We start from the raw sequence: 12,674 nt of genomic DNA, 5'->3' as shown, positions 1-12,674 counted from the left end.
TGTGTGTGTGTGTGTGTGTGTGTGTGTGTGCGTGTGTGTGTGTGTGTTTCTACCCTTATATCTATTTCGACCCTTATATCTATGTGTGAGTGGTAGCCAGAAGAGCACTGGCAGAGGTTGTCTTCCTGGGTTACTTTCTGGCTTATTTTCTGAAAGAGCTTCTCACTGAAGTAGAGTTCTCTGACTCAGCTAGCTTCGCTGTCCACCCCAGGGATATTCCTGTCTCCTTCTCCCCGGAGCTGGGATCACAGTTGCATCCTCGCCACAATCATCTTTGATTTTGTTTTTATTCTGTGGTTGCTAGGAATCCAAACTTGGGTCTGAACACTTACAGAGCAAACACTTGGACAACTGAGCCATCTTCCCAGCCCCCTACTTTCTTGGTTTTCCTTTCTCATAAAATTTCTAGTTCAAGTGAGGAGCTGGGGGCTGGAGAGATGGCTCAGAGATTGAGAGCTCTGGCTGTTCTTGGGGACTTGAGTTCAGTTCCTACCACCCACAAGTTGGCTCACAGACACCTGTAATGCTAGATCCAGGAAGTCTGATGGCCTCTTTTGACTTCCCCTCCTGACTTCCTTTCTTGGTTTCCTTAGACACTACATGTGTGGTACACAGACGTACATGCAGGAAAAAAACCACTCATACACTATATCTCTATATCTCTATATCTATCTATCTGTCTGTCTGTCTGTCTGTCTGTCTGTCTGTCTGTCTGTCTAGAGAGAGACAGAGAGGTGGGGGGACTCCCTGGGCCCTGAGCTCAGCACCAGCAAGGGGCCTCCCAACAGAAGGGCATTCTTAAGCCCATTAGTTCTAAGGCTGCTGGAGATCCTACACCACCCCCTGAGAACCACTGTGTTACTCCTTCTGGGGCTCCCACATGCCCTAGACCTTGTAACTACAACACTATCATCATGAGAAAGTCCTTGTCTCCAAGAAAGAGAATTAGAAGTGGCTAGGGAGAGGGAGAACTAAGAGGAGAAAGGATGTTCAGGGATTCTGGAAATGCAGAGCAACTAAGGAAAGACAGCCCATGTTGACCTCTGGCCTTCACACAAATGTTTGCATATGCATATACCTAGAGACACATGCATGGATGTGCATGCATTCACACAAAAATGAATCTACTTCACAGGGACACCGTAACAGGGAAGAAGGTTTGAAAGCCGCTTAGATTTGAGGGCCCGTATGCCAGCCCTGGAAGCAGAGCATAGAAGACAAAAGGGTCTTGGTCCCTCTCATCAGAGCCATGGTGTGCTTCTGACAGCGAGGTCTTAGAAGCTTCCAAAAATACTAAGAATCTTCCCCTCATATTAGGAATTATGCCATAACTCTATTTGGGAGGAGTTTGTGAGAAGCGGGAGACTCTATTAGAATGGCATAGTATTTCCATATCAAATTATAAACTAAGACACATTTCCACATGAGTGGAAGCAGACACACTGATGTGGCCCTTTTAATGCCAGGCTACAGTCGTCCTTCCTTCCATGTTCCTGTGAAAGGGAGAGTTGAGGGATGTGTGGCCATGCGGTGAAGTAGGACCTGTGAATGATGCACCATTGCATGTTTGTATGTACACGTAGAGGCAGAAGACAACCTTAAGTGTCATCCCAACATGCTAAAGCCACTTAGACCCAAGTGCTCTTCCACAGGAAAGTTGCCCCTGAGAGTAGTCTCGAAGGGCGGCAACTCTATCATTGAGGGACCGACCTGTGTGAGCCACTGAGGGGTCAAGGTTGTTCAGTGTGGCAGGCTGTCCACAGGGATAAGCACTCAGGCAGGAGACAGCAAAACAAAGATGCGCACACTGAGGGCCGAGGAGACGGGCTCGGCATTAAGGGCATTGGTTGCTCTTCCAGGGGATCTAGATTTGATTCCCAGCAACCAAATGATGATGCGTAAACATTTGTAACTACGGATCCAGGAGATCTGATGCTCTGCGTTCGGTCTCTGTGGATTCCAGGCAAGCAAATGGTACACCATGCAGGCAAGATGCTCATAGACACAACGTGGGGGCGGTGAAGGGGAAGATCCACAGTGAAGGATGCAAGGGGAGATACGGCAATGTTTACTGTGCTTTTGGCTAGGATAATTCCTTACAGGTTATTTAATTGTCTTATGGATTTTCATTTTTTTCATGGGATAGCGTACACTAATAACTGTTCCTTGAATGCTTATTCCAGAGACGACTTTAGCTCCCCTGACAGCCAATGCACAGATGGTTCTTAGCACCTTTAAAAAACTGGGAGGAGAGACAGCAGGGAAAGGCGCTTGCCACGAACATCTGGCAGCCAGAGTTAGATCTACTGAAAGCATATGAAGGTGGAGAGAGAACCAACTTCATAAAACTGTCCTCTGACCTCTACATGTATACCGTGGGACATGCGCTCCCACACACACGTTGTACATACAAACATATACTCAAATAAATAAATAAATTTGTTTGTTTGTTTGTTTTTGAGGTAAGATCTCATTCTGTAGCCCAGGCTGACCTGGAATTTTCCATGCAGCTGAGACTCACAGTGATTTTTTTTTGACGGTTAGGATCATGGGCTTGTACCATCATGTTACCTGGAAACAGCCAGATGTTCTTCAGAGAATGACTGTGAAAGCAAGAACAGGAGGTCCATGCAGTGGAATACAAGCCAGCAAGGAAAAAGAACACAAACACAGTGCACGTTGATGTCACTTACAGATTCTGGAAATGACAAGCTTACAGACAAGGAGACTCCGTCTGTAGTTGCCAAGAACTAGGGCAGCCTCAAAGGGAGGGGAGAGGGTTTGGCATGGCCCCTGAAGAGCACCTAGAGGCTTCCTGGGGTGATGTGGTGATGTCAGTATCCCTATCTTCACTGGACCGAGGTAGTGTTCTGTTGTGATACAGCAAGCAGCGTGCTGAGGTGTGTTTGTGGTAGAGAACTAGGTGAGAACATGAGCGGTTCATCTGGGTTTGTGTTATACCTGCATGAAAAACAACCATTGCGTAAAATACAAGGCATACCTTTTTAAAAGCAAAGTTTTAACAAAAACTAAAAGATGACAGAGATCCAAGTTATCTACTCTCTCCTGGTTTACAAAGTCACAAAAATCCCATATATAACAGTCCATTAAGTATTTTCAGTTAACAAAACATTTCACCATTTCTTTCCAGATGGGGTGGACGGAGGAGTTTTTGGTGCAGATTTTGGAAGATTTCTAGGAAACCTCTTTAAAGATGGTCTTCCCCTCCTCCACCTACATCTTGCTCCTTCCAGATACCTGGAAAATACACTTAATGGCTGGAGCTCCAGCAATCATTTTGTAACCACAAGGGAGTCCAGTCGTCAAGATAAGACACACAGGAATTCCAATGTCAATGGCCTTAGAGATAACATAGCAGTCTTGGACTACCCCCCATCCCCAGAACCATTGAGTTGATTTTACATGACATGCCTAGGATTATTCAGTCCTAATAGGTAATTATTTCTCTCTGCTCAACTCCCCTTATCAGGCCCCAAGCATCTCCAGCCCCCACAGAGGGATTGGTAGTTGGTTGATTGAGTTTTAGATGTAACTGAATGTTACGCAGTGGGTTTGAAGGACTGAACAGGCAAAGAAAGCCTGTGTTTATTCAGTGTAGATACCCACAGCTCAAGCAAATCAAAGCTGACTGGGAAGCCGGAAGTGGAGGAAAACAAAACCGAGTAGCATCCACACCAGATAAGATTAGGAGAAGAGAAGATTCCAGAAGCTTCTTAGAAAACTTTTTGGAGGAAAAGATAAACAAGGGAAATGTCAGCTGCTGTTCTACAGAGTTATCAGGGGCCTTTTAGTGGCATTTTGGTAAATAATAGTTTATTATTTGTCTCTGTGTATTCGGGCAGGTGTACATGAGAAGAGTGTGTGTACACTTGTGATGTGTGTGCATGCAGAGGCCATTGACTGACCTCAAGTGGCCTTCCCCAGGAACACTGTCACCTTAATTTTGAGACAGAATCTCTCACTGAGACCCAGGACTCTGATCAGTCTACTGGCTGGCCAGTGATGCTCAGGGATCCTCCTGTCTCCGCCTCCCCATCACTGAGATTACAAGTAGATGCTACCACACTTGCCTTTATTTTTTTTTTAACACAGGTTTGGGGAATCAAATTCAGGTCTTTGTTTGCAAGGCAAGACTGTACTAAATTATCTTCCCAGCTTAGATAACTGAGTTTAAAAATTCAGTTGAAAATATAAAGGGGTGGCTCTGTGGTAGTGAGATGTGCCATCAAGCTGCCCAACTATCTTTGAGTTGCACAGAATTCTCTGTATGCCCAGGAACCCTGAAGTAGCTGCTTCCAGAAAAAGGAAAGATGCAAACAGGGGCTTTCTGGAAGCAGAGCAGACCATGGCAAAACTACCAAATTTCAAAGTGTAAAAACAGCTCTTGGAAGGACAGGGGAGAGTTTTGTCTCTTCTTAGATGCATGAAGGCTCTAGATCATACAAGCCGGGATAAATTTTGATTTCCACCTCTTTGAGAGGCCTTGTACACAGGCGTGCTGGTGCATAGGCCTCTCTTCTACTGCCCAAGACAGCCAGGTTTCCACAAGTTACCAGAAGGAAGAGAGCGTTCACGGTTAGGAGAAAGATGAAAAGGGAGGGGGAGAGGTAAATAAGGGTGAGAGGAAGAAAAGGGGGCAAAAAAGAAGAGGAGAAGGAGGAGAAAAATAGGAAGAGGAGGGAGAAAGGAAAAGATGTAAAAGAAAGAAAAGAGGGAATGAGAGGAGGAAGGAGGAAGATGGCCCTGGACTTCTCTTTCACAGGGTACCAGAGATCCTTGGGAGAGTTGGAATGATGTCGTGCCTCCCCTGCATGATGAAAGAAGCCTTCAAGACAAGGTCCTGATGTAGCCAAAAACCTGATGTGGGAGCTTAAAAAAAAAAATGTCCCTTTCTTGCCTGGGGCTTCACAAGCTCACCTCACTTGGGCAGATGATTGGTACATAGTAAGCCATCCAAGCCTCAGCCATCCAAGCTGTACAAGCTATCAAGCGTTGATAGATCCATGGAAATTCAGGGTATGGAAGCAACCAGAATGTACGAGAAACTGATTCATAAGGTCAGAGCAATAAAACTGGGTGCAGCCTGTACTGTGCTGGCAGAATGGCCAGGGGTGGGTGGAGCAAGATTGGGAGGTAGAAGGCAACAGAACTTTCCAACATCTGTCAACAGGGGGGTGGGGTGGCGGGGAGTGGGGAACGTCACCAGGGAGTGACTTGGGATGTGAAAAGGCTTTTTCAGGTCCTGAGAGCATGCTTCCCAATTCTGCTTTGGGGGAAGTGTGCTCTTCTTCCTGTCTCTTTTATCTTGATGGGCTCAGGTTCCATCCAAGGAGCATGCAACCATCACCAATGTTTACTTGTGAGTCCTGAGACAGGCAAGCCTACAGAGAGCTCTGCAGCCTAAGAGCCCCTTGGTTTGAGCTATTTAACACATGACCCTTTATTAACAATACACCTAACAGCTTAGGACCCCACCTACATCAAACTGTATACACACTCCTCTTCACTGCTGGTGGTTGGGACACTCTGGCTTCCATCCTCCAGCAACCTTTAGTGACTCCTCGTTTGTGGCCAGACACATCTGGAAAGTAGAGGTAGCAAGACAACGCCCCCTAGACTGGTTTTGGGTACACACACAGCAGCAAACTGTTCTCTGAATGAACTTTTAGGGAGACTCCCCTATTTATCATCTTATGCCTATGCGTGATTGGGCATGCATATGATTAAAATCAGACGCATTATGGGAAAGGATATGCACAGTCAATGAAGGCTTACATAACTCAAGCTTGTCAATCAAAACATAAAGCCACCCACATTCTGCCCAAACAACTTAACTCCTCTTCTTGGACCCATGAAAAGATGCCCTGGGCAGTGACCATGGCTCCTGAGCTGCATACTGGCTCTGAGCCCTCTGCTCTCTTTCAGTGTATCTAACCTGTACTTGCCTTTTGGCTTGGAATAAAACTGCTTGCTGCTATGGTATTTGTATGTGCTTCTTCAGTTCCATATAGAAGATGCTGAGAACCTGGAGACTCTACTTCCAGACAGAGAACGTTGACAATATTCCTTCATTCTAATCTCCCCAGATAGTTAGAGCCTCAGGAACCTTGGCTAGTCTTTTGGTTCTTCTCCAGAGATTCTCCAGTGAGGAGCTGCATCAGTCAGGCTTAAGGAAACCATTGTGGAAGCCTGTAACATCATTGGAGGGCTCCGCTTTTCCTACAACTACAGTCTCTGGAGCACATAGCTGGCATCTCATTTTCCGAGACGTTCTCCACACTAAAATAGCCTGCCATTTGAAGGCACAGACCTGGCCATGGGACGCGTAACGACAGAAAACTATGACTGCTGAGACTGACTATCCAAGGGATATTGCAGCACCCATAGATGGAACTCTGCCTTTCTTAATAAATACCGCATTGACCTTTGGATTCCACACTCCTCATGGGGAATGAGATGGGGGCCCCCTCACCTCATCTGAAGTGGTCCATGAGGATGACACCTGGACTCACAGACAAACAGGGTTTGTCTAAGCTGGCTTGTCCATTTCTGGCCGTAGGTACTTAGACAAGTGGCTTTTGGGTGATACAGGAATAGTCCTGCTTGCTCAGAAAGTGTAACAAACCATAAGGTAGTGAGTAGTGCACAGAAGCCTTGTGGGAGCCATTGGGTATAGGTCTTCCATCTTTGTCTTAGTCACCATTCTAATGCTGTGAAGAGACATCACGAGGAAGGCAAGCCTTACAGAGTAAAACATCTGAATGGAGGCCTGATAACAGTTTTAGGTGCCCCCATCAATGTGGTGCTGCAGAAGTAGGTGAAAGGTCTACACCCTGATCCACAAGCAGAGAAAGAAGATGGAGTGGGTCTTCACAGGCTTTTGAAATCTTAGAGCTGACCCCGCCCCAGTGACACACTTCCTCCAACAAGGTCACACCTCCTAGTCCTTTTCAAATAGTGTCACTCCCTAACACTAAGCATTCAAATATATGAGCCCATTCTTGTTCATGAGAGCCATTCTCATTCAGACCTCCACAGTCTTCTCAAGGAACAGCCTTAGGCTGGGAGATTGCTCCAACAGAGGGAGCCTGACCCTGGGTCTCCCCTTGCTAGGCAGTAAGCATCCATGGACCATCCCCACGCATAGACAAAGAACAGCAGAATGGAGTGCTTCTTCCTTCCAAAAGCCCTGAAAATTTTCTTCCACTGGCCATGGACTCACCATGATGGTAGACTCTCCCTATGTGTCCCTGCTCATTGCCCTCCCTCTGCAGGGATTTATGATGAGGACAACCAAGAAGCCGTGCCCCTCTAAGCTCCTCACTCAGCTGCCCAGAACCTGCCTGTGTATGGCTGAGAGTCTATGACTCTTGCTGTTAACTGTGTAACTGTGTGATTTGCAAATTTGCCATCTCTAGTCCCTGTCCCTGCCTCCTCTCAGGGCTGCTTGTTCCTGTGCCCAGGCAGGGATGAAAGGCTTGGTTCATTCTCTTCCTTAGGACCCTCTGATTCATTCACTGTTGGGAGTCACAAAGGCTCTGAGGGAGAAAAGCAAAATCAGATCAGCTACATGCCTGGCCTTCTCAAACTTCCAGCTATATAAAGTCCAATTTTGGGGCTGGGCAGATGACTTAGTGGGTAAAGTCCTTTCCTTGTAAGTAGGACATGAATTCCATTCCTGGAACCTTTGTTAAAAATATAAAAATAAATAAAAACGTGGAAGACTGACTACTGTAATATGTACTTATAATCCCAGCCCTGGGGATGTAGAGACAGGAGGACCCAGGGACTGAGCAGCCAGCGTAGCCTGTTTGGAAAGTCAACTATAGCTGCCCAGCAAGTGCTGGACCTAAGAAGAAATAGGACGCACCGTAGTGGCACAGCAATACTCCTGGGCTTCCCCTGGTTTAGGACCTCACCAGAGAAATGCCATAGCCCATACGTTCAGAAGGCTGTGTCTTGCTCTGACCCTCAGGGATCTGGCCTGCTCCTCCAGCAAGACTACTTACTGAGTTGCTGGCCAGGGAGCTCAACATTCTCATGAAAAGCAGCCTATAAGAATGTGCCAAGTCCTTCTCTGGCTATGTTTTCTGAGCCACGAAGAGCTTGAGATATATGGAATGATCCACCTTCATGTAAATGCTGAGGAGGGCTGGAGGCTGGGTGGACAGGTGATAGCCTCCCCTCAATTGTTCCTGCGCCATTTTGTCTTTTGGAGTGTCCGGTGGCTCACAGGTCTCTTTCCACCCAGGGACTGAGTATAGAATAGCCCAAGCCACTGTGTTATTCCATGTCCCATATTTCAGGGTAGGTGACAGAACCCTAGCCAAATGAGAAAAGACTAAGAAAGCTTTTCCATCTGTTAAAAGGCATGTTAATAGGGCACTCATCTCATCTTGCCTTTGGATGTTGTCTTGTGTTGTATATGCTTGGTGCAGCTACAGCCACAATGTAACCATGAAGAGAAAGTCAAGATTTTAGAGTCGTTACCATCAAGTGAGTTAATCAACCATACCTCTGGAATTTCTGTTAGATGAGCCAAGAAGTCTCATTTTCTTAAATCTGCTTTTAGCAAGAAGCCTATTAGCCTGCATCCAGGAACACCCTAACTGGTAATTGTGGCCCCAAATGCGGCTTTGACCAACAGACCACAGAGATGGTCAACATGACCGTGAGCATCCACAGAGATGCAGCACTGTTTTTCATTGCTCACGTGCACAGTGACTAGCTATGCTGTGACTGAAACTGGCACACGGTCAGGCATCCTGTCACATACAGGTAAGGAAATGGAGGATTAGGGAAGCTAAGGATCAGGACTTGGTAGCTCTTTGTGTTTCACAATGGGCTTTTATGTAGAACACTTGACTTAATCTTTATAAAAATAACCCAGTATCCTCAGTTTCTAAGTAAGGTGAAGCTGAAGGAGGTGTCGAACTGGCTAATTTGACACATCAAGGTGGTTATCTGACATTTCATAGGTCACAGAGTGCATTGAGAATGTGCGTAGTTATTCCCTGGAGAGAACTGTCTCATCTAAAGGACGGAGGTGTGGGTATGAGGGAGACTCAGCTCTCTTGGCTAAGTATGAATGTACCCAGGTCAGTCCTCAGGGTTCCTCAGGGTTCCCAGCCTCAACACCTCCCCTTGGTGACAGGCTTTTTTTTGTTGTTTTTAGATATTATACATGAAGTACACTGTAGCTATCTTTAGACACATCAGAAGAGGGCATCAGATCTCATTACAGGTGGTTGTGAGCCACCATGTGGTTGCTGGGATTCAAACTCAGGACCTTCGGAAGAGCAGTCAGTGCTCTTACCCGCTGAGCCATCTCTCCAGCCCCTGACAGGCTTCTTAAAGGCACAAATTAACATATAGCCCAGACTTCCTGGATCAGAAGTTCTAGGTCAGTAGTTCTCAACCGTCCTAACACTGTGACCCTTTAACACAGTTCTTTGGTTGTGACTCTGAGACTGAAAACCCCTGCTTTAGGGTGAGGGCAGTGCGTAGGTGCCTTGGACCCCAACTTCCAGTTGATAAACTGGGATTTGAGAAGCATGGCTTTGCACTCTACTGTTTTCTCCTAACTAGAATTCCCTCCCCAGGTGAGCTGCAGGTCAAGAGCAAGACCGGGTACTTCTCAGTACCGCAAACAGATGGAAAAGCAAACAAAGAGTGTGCCCAGCCACAAAGGAAAAGAAAACGGCCAGTCACACTGCCCAGCCTAGACTGTTTGGTCCTGAAGCAAGGAACCATGCTAAATGAGACTGCTTCTAAGAGTAAAGAAGTGGCTTTGATCTAAAAGTGAGGACAGTCCTGAGCAGGCCACATGGGTGACTCACATCGCTGCTTATACATTATTACAACACGAACATCTGACAGGAGGGACAGAAAGGAGGAAAGATGTCTTTGTCTCATAATTCTGAGAGACTTGTGTTCATCATGGCAGTGGTGGAGAAGGCATGGTGGCCCTAGGATTAGGTCTGTCCATGGTGGTAGAGGTGTGTGCTGGAAGATAGTACACAGGGCGGTTGCCCCAGAAGCTGAGAGGGCGCCAGAGGTGGGACACACTATAACCTTTAAAAGGCTTATCCTAGTGGCCTATTTCCATCAGCTAGATCCTTCCTCCTAAGGGTGTCATGACCTTCAAAACATAACCACAAACTAGAGAGTAAGAGTTCAGTCATGAACCTGAGGGGGACACTGCCAATTTAGACCATGACTCTCAACTCACAGAACAGAGCACCCCCAGCTCACTGTGTGGTAGTCAGTATCGATCACACCCATAGGGGTCATAGAGCATCTGGAAACTGGGTCACGGTGTCAGCATGGAAAGATACAGGTTGGGGGAGTAGGGGAAGATGTTTACAGTCACCTACTCTGTGCCAGATACACAGGTGAGTGACCCTATCTTGGCTTCCTACTGGATGCCTCAGTCCCTAGAACCTTAGGGGATTTAAGCCCCTGAACGATGAAAGGGCTCGCCCAAGGTTCCTGCCGCTGTTGAGTAAAATACTAACTTGCTCCCCTGCGGGTTCTGAGTTCTTTGAGTAACCTCACCTTGGATTCCTCAGAGTGTTTTGGGAAATCAGGCTTTGCAGAGAAGCCCACATAGCAACAATGACGTATGGTCTGCAAACTTAGAAGTGGCTGGCCCCTGACCAGGGCTCTTTGCCCTTATTGCTTCTGTGGCCTTCTACTTACCTCTTGACTCACCTGTCTCTTGCTCTGGTGGCCAGGGACTTCCCACTCATTGTCCCTGCCTCACAGCCTAGCCAAGCTCTGAACGCAGCTGGTGCCCAGCTAATGTCTGTCTACATGCACTGTCTACAGAGATGCTGGGTAAAGGCCCTTATCTTTTGTGAATGAAGACATAAAAAAAAAAAAAAAAAAAAAAAAAAAAAAAAAAAAAAGATCGATATGGTCTCCATGAGTTCCCAAGGCCCTAGGCCATGGCTAACCAAGTGAACCCCAGATCTGAGGCAGGTGAAAGCCCTTTTGGCTGCAGAGGGGTTGGCTGTGTCTGCCCAGAATCTCCTGCAGGCAGCAGGGTGCTTGCTCAAGAACTCCTGCTGACAGACTGATTTACTGACTAATTTATGTGACATACTTATGGAGTGACACAGGTCTCCTGGAAGGAGTTCAGAGGAAAGCATCCATGATGATTAAAGGATTGGAAAGTGGGTTCTTCAGGGAAAGGTTCTGAGGACTGGGCCATGGGGATGGAAGGTATGGTGGCCTCCTTCAGGCTACCCCCTCCCCATTCTCTACCATGTAGACCAAATCCCAGAGAACAGAACACTCCCCAGCCAGCCAAAGCATGGTCCCACATGTGACTGATAGGCCATGGGTCCCCTGCCATATCAGCTTTTCCTCTTAAACATATGCACACATGAGCACACCAACACATGCATGAACGTGTCGTACCCATGCCTACATGATTGCCTGGATGCACTCCCACGTATAAACCTTTCTCTCCCTCCCTCCTTGTCTCTGTCTCAAACACACACACACACACACACACACACACACACACACACACCAGTCCACTGAGGTGCTGAGAATGACAGATAGATAGCTCTTGTCTCCTGGGTTAAGAAAGCTAGCAGGCCTATCTGAGGTCATTCTGATTTGTAAGAGGATTTTTAGAAGTCTCTCTCTCTCTAAGAAGGTAAATACGGATCCAATCACACTCCTTTGGGAAGTGGGGGTGGAGTCCCCACTTTCTGTCCACACGCATTTCTGAGCAAACACCTTCCTGAGGGTTGAGCTGCAATCTTCCTCAGGGGTTCGGCCATAGTTGTGTCATGATGAAGCAGTGGCTTATGCCTCTCGCCTCTCTCTCATCGCTATGTAGCAGCTGTGGAAGGTGGGGAATTCCCCTCCGTGGAGGGAGCTTTTAGTGCTCAGTGAGAGGGATGCAGGGTGTGGCCCCTCTGAGAAAGTTGAAGCTCAGGTTCAGGAGCAGCGATGACCATGCTGGAGCTGGTCTGAGGAACCTAGACTCAGCATGAACCCTCGCTCACTGGCCTTGTGACCTTCACAGCACCTACTGCCCCACCTTGGCTTCCCCATCACTGAACCTGACCCAGGGGAGTGGCACTATCCCCACCCTCTAAAGGAGTCAGGTTGTGAAGAATCCTCAGTTTGACTCTGGGGTCCTTCTAGTATCTAATTTCTCTGCACCTTGGTTACTTCTTGTAGGAATGAACAAAAGATTCAACCCCTGAGGCTAGTCTAGAAGATTCCATAAAGTCATATCCAGAGCCCTCTAAGCCCTTTTTCTCTTTTCTTTTTTTGCCAGCCTAGGGCATTGTGTATGCTAGGCAAGCCCTCTACTACTGAGCCCCAGTTCCACCAGGCCCTGTTTCGACACTCTCTATTCACCCAGGTTCTGCTTGAGGTCTACATCTTCTGAGAAGCAAACTGGCCCTGTTTCTGGGTACCAGCCCCACCTGGTCATCCTCACTCCTGCAGGGCCAGCTGATACCTCTCCTTCCACTGTGGGAGCGTAGTGCCCTGGGAAGGAATTTTCCTCTTGCTGGCTCCAGCGACTGCACCATTCCCCCTGCAGGTCCAGGTGGGAGGACCGGACAGGCTGCAGCACTGACACCCATAAATCAACTGGCAGGAACCTGAAACTCAGTTGCTGTAAC

General features: G+C 47.4%; 1 protein-coding gene across 1 annotated transcript in view; it reads right to left on the bottom strand.

Moving 5' to 3' along the window:
- Rp1l1 (RP1 like 1) overlaps positions 1 to 12,674 on the bottom strand; it is a 39,802-nt gene that overhangs the window by 26,726 nt on the left and 402 nt on the right. The gene's annotated exons all lie outside the window — the stretch shown is intronic.

This window comes from Mastomys coucha, unplaced genomic scaffold (assembly GCF_008632895.1).
Source record: "Mastomys coucha isolate ucsf_1 unplaced genomic scaffold, UCSF_Mcou_1 pScaffold9, whole genome shotgun sequence".
Taxonomy (NCBI): Eukaryota; Metazoa; Chordata; class Mammalia; order Rodentia; family Muridae; genus Mastomys; species Mastomys coucha.
Note: the sequence above shows the minus strand (reverse complement) of the source record. Positions and strands in the feature narration are given on the sequence as shown.